The sequence below is a fragment of the Eumetopias jubatus genome, unplaced genomic scaffold (genome assembly GCF_037043125.1).
Source record: "Eumetopias jubatus isolate StellerSeaLion01/CBP00866 unplaced genomic scaffold, mEumJub1_p1.0 scaffold_4, whole genome shotgun sequence".
Taxonomy (NCBI): Eukaryota; Metazoa; Chordata; class Mammalia; order Carnivora; family Otariidae; genus Eumetopias; species Eumetopias jubatus.
In genome coordinates, this window is record NW_028274810.1 from 80,580,364 (window position 1) to 80,589,087 (window position 8,724).

Here is an 8,724-nt window from a genome sequence, read left to right on the forward strand (position 1 = left end):
GGGTCAGAAGACCAAGGTGGCTGGCAAGAGGCTTAGGCCTTCAGATATCAGGTATAGGCAGGATGCTGGAGGAGAAAGAGAGGCCAGGAGGAGGCTGAACAGCAATCACAGTACTTACTTTGTCCCAGATACTATTAATTAATCCAAATAACAATCCAGTGAGGAGCTGTGATGACCATCATCCCCATTTTACAGATGAGAAAACCAAGGTGTAGAGGGGTAAAGTAACAGTTTTTTTCCCTGTTCATTCTGAACATTCCAGGATTACTTCTACTCCAGGGCCTTTGCATTGCTCTCCCCTGTCTGCAGTGCTCTGCCCTCAAATCTTCATGAGGCTAGTATTATTAGTGCTCTCTTGCCATGTAACAAATTACCCTAAATTTTAGTAGCTTAAAATAACAAATACTTATTATCTCAAAGTTTCTGTGACTCAAGAATTCAAGAGCAGCTTCAGGACTATGTTAGGACTTTAATGGGACTTAGGTACTTTTGCCCTTGCTGGCCCCTTCTTTCTTAAAAGGATATTAAAATTTTTTTTTATAATTGTGCTACTATAAAGATGGAGATATTAATATATATGAGGACATATTCTTTGATGTAAGATTTCTTTTTTAAAAAGTTTGGTTTTTATAGCAATATGCATAGCTAATTAAATTTGGGAAAGTGGTTCCCTTTAATTTGATCACAGGCTCATACACATTCTCTTTACTTTTTTTTTCAAATTTAAAAATATTTGAAAGAATTTCACTCATTTCTCCAACACTTCACCCCCTGCCTTTGGTAACCACCAATCTGTTCTCTGTATCTATGAGCTTGGTTTGTTTGTTCGTTTTGTTTTGTTTTTAAAGATTTACTTATTTATTTTAGGGAGAGAGAGTGCAAGCGGCTGGGGTGAGGGGGGGTGTGATGAGAGGGGGCAGAGGGAGGGGGGGAGAGAGAATCCCAAGCAGGGCTCAATTTCACGACTCTGAGATCATAACCTGCCTGGGCCAAAATCAAGAATCGGATGCCTGACAGAGCCACCCAGGCGCCCCTGGTTTTTTGTTTTTTAATTTATTTTATTTTTTTTAGATTCCATGTATAACAGAGATCACATGATAGTTGTCTTTCTCTGTCTGGTTTATTTCACTTAAGCATAATGCCCTTGAGGTCCATTTGTGTTGTTGCAAATGGCAAAATCTCACTCCTTATTATGGCTAAATAATATTTCATTTTGTGTGTGTGTGTGTGTGCATGTGTGTGTGTGTGTGTGTATCACATTTTCTTTATCCATTCAGCCATTGATGGATACTTCCATGTCTTGGCTGTTGTAAGTAATGCTGCGATGAACGTGGGGGTGCATGTATCTTTTCGAGTTAGTGTTTTAGTTTTCTTTGGATAAATACCCAGAAATGGAATTGCTAGATAGCATGGTAGTTCTCTTTTTAATTTTTTGAGGAAACTCCACACTGTTTCCCAACGTGGCTGCACCAATTTACATTCCCACCAACAGTGCATAAAGCTTTCCTTTTCTCCACATCCTCGCCAACACTTGTTATTTTTTTGTCTTTGGGTAATGGCCATTCTGACCGGTGTGAGGTGATATATCACTGTGGTTTTGACTTGCGTTTCCCTGATGATTAGTGATGTTCAGCATCTTTTCATGCACCCGTTGGCCATCTATCCATGTTCTACATATATACAACTATATATGTTTTTTACTAATGCGTTGTATGAGTTCTTTATATGTTTTGGATATTAGCCCCTTGTAAGATATGGGCACACCTCACTTTGCAGATACTGCATTTTTTACAAATTGGTGGTTTGTGGCAACCTTTCATTGAGTGAGTCTATTGGCCCCATTTTTCCAACAGCATTTATCTACTTCATGCCTCTGTGTCACATTTTGGTAATTCTCACAATATCTCAGTTTTTCATTATTATTATATTTGCTATGGCTATCCACAATCACTGTCTTTGATGTTACTGTTGGAGCTTGTAGATGTGGCTGAATGGCTGCAATCTCACAATAAAACTTGAATGGATGAGGGTGAGCAAAGAAAGTGCTTTCTTGAGATGGAATCTCCTCCTGGTGAAGATGCTGTGAAGACAGTTGAAATGACAACAAAGGCTTTAAACTAGTACATAAGCGGAGTTGATAAAGCAGCGGCAGGGTTTGAGAGAATTGACTCCAATTTTGAAGGAAATTTTATTGTGGGTAAAATGCTATCAAACAACATCGCACGCTAGAGAGAAATCATTCTTGAAAGGAAGAGTCAGTGGATGCAGCAAACTTCATTCTTCTGTTATTTTAGGAAATTGCCCCAGCTGCCCCAGCCTCCAGCACCCACCACCCTGATCAGTGGGCAGTCATGAGCATCAAGGCAAGACCCTCCACCAACAGAAAGATTCCAACTCACTGAAAGCTCAGAAGATGGTTAGCATTTTTTAACAAAGCATTTTTAAAAAAAATTTCATGAGAAATTTCATTTCTATTGATTAAAAAATGATTGTTTATGTATATATACACAAACATACATTAAAGTATTTGGATACTTGAAATATATTTGTGTGACCTCATATGCTTGATATAAAAGTTTATAAGTTCAAAGTGGTGTATACTTGCTAATAATTACCAACATTTTGCTCTTACTGTACTTTTCATCAGAATTTCTTCGCAACTAAACCTATTAAGATTCTAGAGAAATAAAAGACACTAAATAAAAGCAATCTGTCAACCAAACCAGTGTACATTTAAGTTACAAAGTTTTTCTTTTAGTTTAAACAATTCTTAAAATCCTCTCAAAAAGCATACCGAAGCATATTTTAAATACATATCTTAAATACATAAGACATGTTTTTCTCCTCCCCGCAAAAATCCTAGTGAAATGGGTAGTGGGTGTGTGGTATAAGGTGCTTTGGACACAGGCTATGCAGAAGGTCTGGTTTGCCATATTTCCTCTGAGTAAAGCAGTGAGGATAGAAACATGTGGACAGCAGTCTATATAAATGCAACTTTGCAGAACTTGTTATGTAGGAATATATTATTCATATAGTTTTTAAAGAACTTTTCCTGGCCAAAAAAATGAATCATGCTCATTATAGAATAGTTCAGAGATAAAGAAAAGTATGGAAAAGAAAATAAAGACACCTGTAATCCTACTACATAGAGGTACCTACTGACAATATTCTGGTGTGTTTATTTCCTATCTTTTTTCCTAAGCATACAAAAATATAAACATATAAAAATATGATTATATTATTTACAGAATTTGATATCCTGCTTTTTTCACTGGATAAAATGATGGTGAGTTGCTTACCTTTCCATTTATATGTTCTTCAAAAGAATTTATTTTAATGGCCAACAGAAACTTTCATTGAATGTATATACCATAATACAAAATATAGATATTAGGTATTTTTAATTTTATAGCTTTTAAGGTTTTATATAAATAAAATTAACAAAGCATTTTTATTTTATTTTATTTTTTTAAAGATTTATTTATTTATTTGAGAGAGAGAGAATGAGAGGAAGAGAGAGTACATGAGAGGGGGGAGGGTCAGAGGGAGAAGCAGTCTCCTCGCCGAGCAGGGAGCCCGATGTGGGACTCGATCCCAGGACCCTGGGATCATGACCTGAGCCGAAGGCAGTCACTTAACCAACTGAGCCACCCAGGTGCCCAACAAAGCATTTTTAAACTAAGGTATGTACATTTTTTTTTAGACACAATACTATTATACATTTAATAGACTACATTATAGTGTAAACATAACTTTTATATGCACCAGAAAACCGAAAAATTCTTTTGACTCGCTTTATTGCAATACTAGCTTTGTTACAGTGGGCTGGGACTGAATCCGCCATATTTTCTTCCACCCAGTAGGTCGCCTTTTTTATTTGTTGACAGGCTCCTTTGCTGTGCAGAAACTTTTTAGTTTGACATAGTTCCACTTGTTTATTTTTTGTTTTTGTTGTTTGCAGTGTCAGATTCAATAAATCATCACCAAGACCCAAGGAACCTATGTTTTCTTCTAGGAGTTTTATGATTTCAGGTCTTATGTTCAAGTCTGTCATTCACGTTGAGTTAATTTTTGTGTATGGTGTAAGATAATGGTCTAGTTTCATTCTTTTGCATGTGGTTGTCTAGTTTTCCCAACATCATTTATTGAAGAGACTGTCCTTTTTTCATTGTATATTCTTGACTCTTTTGTAATAAATTTGTTGACCATATATGCATGGGTTTACTTCTGGGCCCTCTGTTCTGATCTGTGTGTCTGTTTTTATGCCAATATCATACTGTTTTAATTACTATACCTTTGTAATATGGTTTGAAATCAGGGAGCATGATATCCTCCAGGTTTGTTCTTTTTTAAGATTGTTTTGACTCTTCAGGATCTCTCGTGTTTCCATATAGATTTTAGGAATGTTTGTTCGAGTTCTATGAAAATGCCATTGGAAATTTAATTGGGATTGTGTTGACTATGGATATTGGATATTGTTTTGGGTGGTATGGACATTTTAATAATATTGATTCTTCTAAGCCATGAGCATGGAACATCTTTCCATTCATTTGTGTCTTTCAATTTCTTTTATTAATGTCTTGTGTAGTTTTCAATATTGGGTCTTTTAGCTCCTTGGTTAAATTTATTCCCAGATTTTTTTTGGATGCAATTATAAATAAATTTTTTTAAATTTCTCTTTTTGATAGTTCATTATTATTGTATGTAGAAAAGCAACAGATTTTTGTGTATTGAGTTTGTATTCGGAGAACTTACTGAATTTGTCTGTCAGTTCTAACAGTTTTTTGATGGACTTTTTTAGGACTTTCCATATGTAATACCATGTCATCTGCAAATAGTGACAGTTTTACTTTTCTTTCCAATTTGGATGGCTTTTATTTCTTTCTTTTGTCTGATTGCTTTGGCTAGTACTTCCAATACTATTTTGAATAAAAGTGGCATGAGTGGGCATCCTTGTCTTCTTCCTAATCTTAGAAGAAAAGCTTTCAGCTTTTTATTGAGTCTGATGTTAGCTGTGGATTTGTCATATATGGCAATAATATTGCCATTATTATGTCAAGGTACATTCTCTTTATACTGACTCTGTTGAGAGTTTTTTATCATAAATGGATGCTGAATTTTGTTAAATACTTTTCTGCATCTATTGAGATGGTCATATGATTTTTATCCTTCATTTTGTTAATGTGGTATATCACATTGACTAATTTACATTTGTTGAACCATCCTTGCAATAAATCCCACTTGATTATGGTCTTTTTAATGTATTGTTGAATTCAGTTTGGTAATATTTTATGGAGGATATTTACATCTATGTTCATCAGGGGTACTGGCCTGTAATTTTCTTGTGGTGTCCCTGTCTGGGTTTGGTATCAGGGTAGATAATGCTGGCCTCATAAGATGAGTTTGGAAGAGTTTCCTCCTCTTCTGTTTTTTTGGTAGAGTTTGAGAACGATTGGTATTACTTCTTCTTTGAATGTTTGGTAGAATTCACAAGTGAAACTATCTGATCCTGGACTTTTGTTTGTTAGGAGGTTTTTGATTATGGATTCAATCTCCATACTAGTAATTGGTCTGTTCAGATTTTCTATTTTTATTTTAAATTTTTTATCGTTATGTTAATCACCATACATTACATCATTAGTTTTTGATGTAGTGTTTCATGATTCATTGTTTGTGCATAACACCCAGTGCTCCATGCAGAACGTGCCCTCTTTAATACCCATCACCAGGCTAACCCATCCCCCCACCCCCCTCCCCTCTAGAACTCTGTTTGTTTTTCAGAGTCCATCGTCTCTCATGGTTCGTCTCCCCCTCCGATTTAGTCCCTTTCATTCTTCCCCTCCTGCTATCTTCTTCTTCTTTTTTTTTTCCTTAACATATATTGCATTATTTGTTTCAGAGGTACAGATCTGTGATTCAACAGTCTTGCACAATTCACAGTGCTCACCATAGCACATACCCTCCCCAATGTCTGTCACCCAGCCACCCCAACCCTCCCACCCCCGACCACTCCAGCAACCCTGTTTGTTTCCTGAGATTAAGAATTCCTCATATCAGTGAGGTCATATGATACATGCCTTTCTCTGATTGACTTATTTCACTCAGCATAACACCCTCCAGTTCCATCCACGTCATTGCAAATGGCAAGCAGATTTTCTATTTTATCATGATTCAATTTTGGTAGGTTGTATGTTTCTAGGAATTTATCCATTTCTGCTAGATTGTCCAATTTGTTGGCGTATAATTGTTTGTAAGAGTCTCTTATGGGGGTGCCTGGGTGGCTTAGTCGTTAAGCGTCTGCCTTCTGCTCAGGTCATGATCCCAGGGTCCTGGGATCGAGCCCCACATTGGGCTCCCTGCTCGGCGGGAAGCCTGCTTCTCCCTCTCCCACTCCCCCCGCTTGTGTTCCCTCTCTTGCTGTCTCTTTCTCTGTCAAATAAATAAATAAAATCTTAAAAAAAAGAGTCTCTTATGATCCTTTGTATTTTTGTGGTACCAGTTGTAGTATCTCCTCTTTCATTTCTGATTTTTTTTAGAGCGGTGAGGGGCAGAGGGCGAGGTAGAGAGAATTTTAAGCAGGTTCCATGCCCGGCATGGAGCCCGATGGGGGGCTTGATCTCACAACCCTGAGATCATGACCTGAGCTGAAATCAAGAGTCAGAACTTAACTGACTGAAACACTCAGGAACCCCTCATTTCTGATTTTATTTATTTGAGTCCTCTCTCTTTTTTTCTTGGTGAGTCTGGCTAAAGGCTTGCCAATTTTGCTAATCTTTTCAAAGAAGTAACTTTTAGTTTCATTGATATTCTCTATTTCATTTATTTCTGCTCTAATCTTTGTTATTTTGTTCCTTCTACTAACTTTAGGCTTTGTTTTCTAGTTTTTGTGGTGTAAAGGTTGGTTGTTTATTTGAGACTTCTTGTTTCTCAAGGTAGTCATATATCTCTATGAACTTCCCTCTTAGAACTGCTTTTGCTGCATACCACAAATTTTGGTATATTATATTTCCATTCTCATTTGTCTCAAGGTATTTTTGATTTTTCTCTTTGACACATTGGTTGTTCAGTAGTATGCTGTTTAATCTGCACATATTTGTGACAAATTTCTTTCTCTGAGTTTTAATAGAAATTAAAACATTTCTGTAGCTCCTAAAAGTATTGTGGGACCTGGGCAGTGTGCTTACTGTGTCCGGTGGAGGAATTGGCCCCGACTAGCTTAACCAGGTAGTTTTGGCTTGGGGTCTTTCAGGTGGCTACAGTCAGGATGTTGGCACAGGCTGCAGTCATCTGAAGACTTGACTAAGATGGGACCCTCCACTTCCAAGATGGCACACACACATGGCTTTTAGCAGGAGGCCTCAGTTCCCAGCCATGTGGGCCTCTCCATGGGCCTGCTTGAGCATCTTTGTGACATGGCAACCTGCTTTCCCTAGAGTGAGTGATCCAAAAGAGAGACAGAGCATCAGGAGGAATCCACAATGACTTTTATATCCTCTCTTGGAAGTCATACATAGTCAATATGCCATTGTTTCTGCCCTATTCTTTTCATTAGAAATGACTAACTAAGCACAGCCTGCATTTGTGGGGGTTATGGGGAGGAAAGCAGATTCTATTTTTGGAAGGCAGTGGACATATTTTAAAACCTGGTTTCACACCTGGCTTCAGAGAGGCCTTCCCTGACCCCAATTTCTCTCCCCACTGCCACCCTCTAAGTGCTGTCTAACACATCACTCAGTGTATCACTACCTGAAATTACGTTGTTCATTTATCTGATTGTCTGTCTGCCCCAAATAAAATAAAGCTCCGTGACAGGGGAATCTTGTCTGTCTGCTTGTCTAGCATAGGGCTAGGTCTATACAAGGCCCTCAGTAAGTATTTGGCGAATGAATGAATGAATGAATGAATGAACAAATGTGTTGGGGTGAGAAGCAGGAACTGCATCAGGCAGGTGGTAGAAAGAGTGTGCATGGAGAAGGTATTGCTGTATTGAAGTTGCTTGTCCTGGGATGTCCTAAGGGCCCAGCGGTTTGCGAGGAGAAGGGGAGAGTAATAAGGGGAAGGGAGGCTGGAGAGGAGGGCTGACCAGAGGGTGTAAGATTGCTTTGTGAGCAGAGACCTCAGATTACAGGGTCCAGACAGAGGAACAGGTAAATTATGAAGTATTATGACAGATGCATAATAGAAGCGTGTTTAGGACCCATTAGGCTGGATTCCAACACGGTCACTGCTGACTGAGGCCTTTGCTTTTGGCCCCACCCTTGACTGGACCTTGCTCACCATTGGGTGAGTCTTGGGACACCGGCTCCGCCTCCGTGTGACTAAGACCCTGGCTCTCTTGCCTGCGCTGCTCCATTCAGCCTCTGGGTGGCAGCAGAGGCCCAGGCTTGCCTGTTGCTACCCAGCCCTTGCTGTGGCCATCAGAATTGGAGAAGCTTTCTCTGCTGCTGGTTCCGTCCAGCTCTGCTGAGGGCGGGGTGGGGGAAGGGCGCTCAGGCCAAAGGTTTGAGGTGTTCCAGCTTGTGCCTATGCATTCTTCTTCCCACTACCCCCCCCACCCCCCAGGCCTGTTCCTGTGTCCTTTCCTCCTCTACAAGTCTTCTTTCTGGAAGATGAGAGCAGAGAGGGGGCTGGGGTGGACATGCAGAACTTGTCCATCTTTTATGAAGGAGCTTGGACTTTACCCTAAGGGCAATGGAAAGTTCACGGAAATGTTGGAAGCAGGGA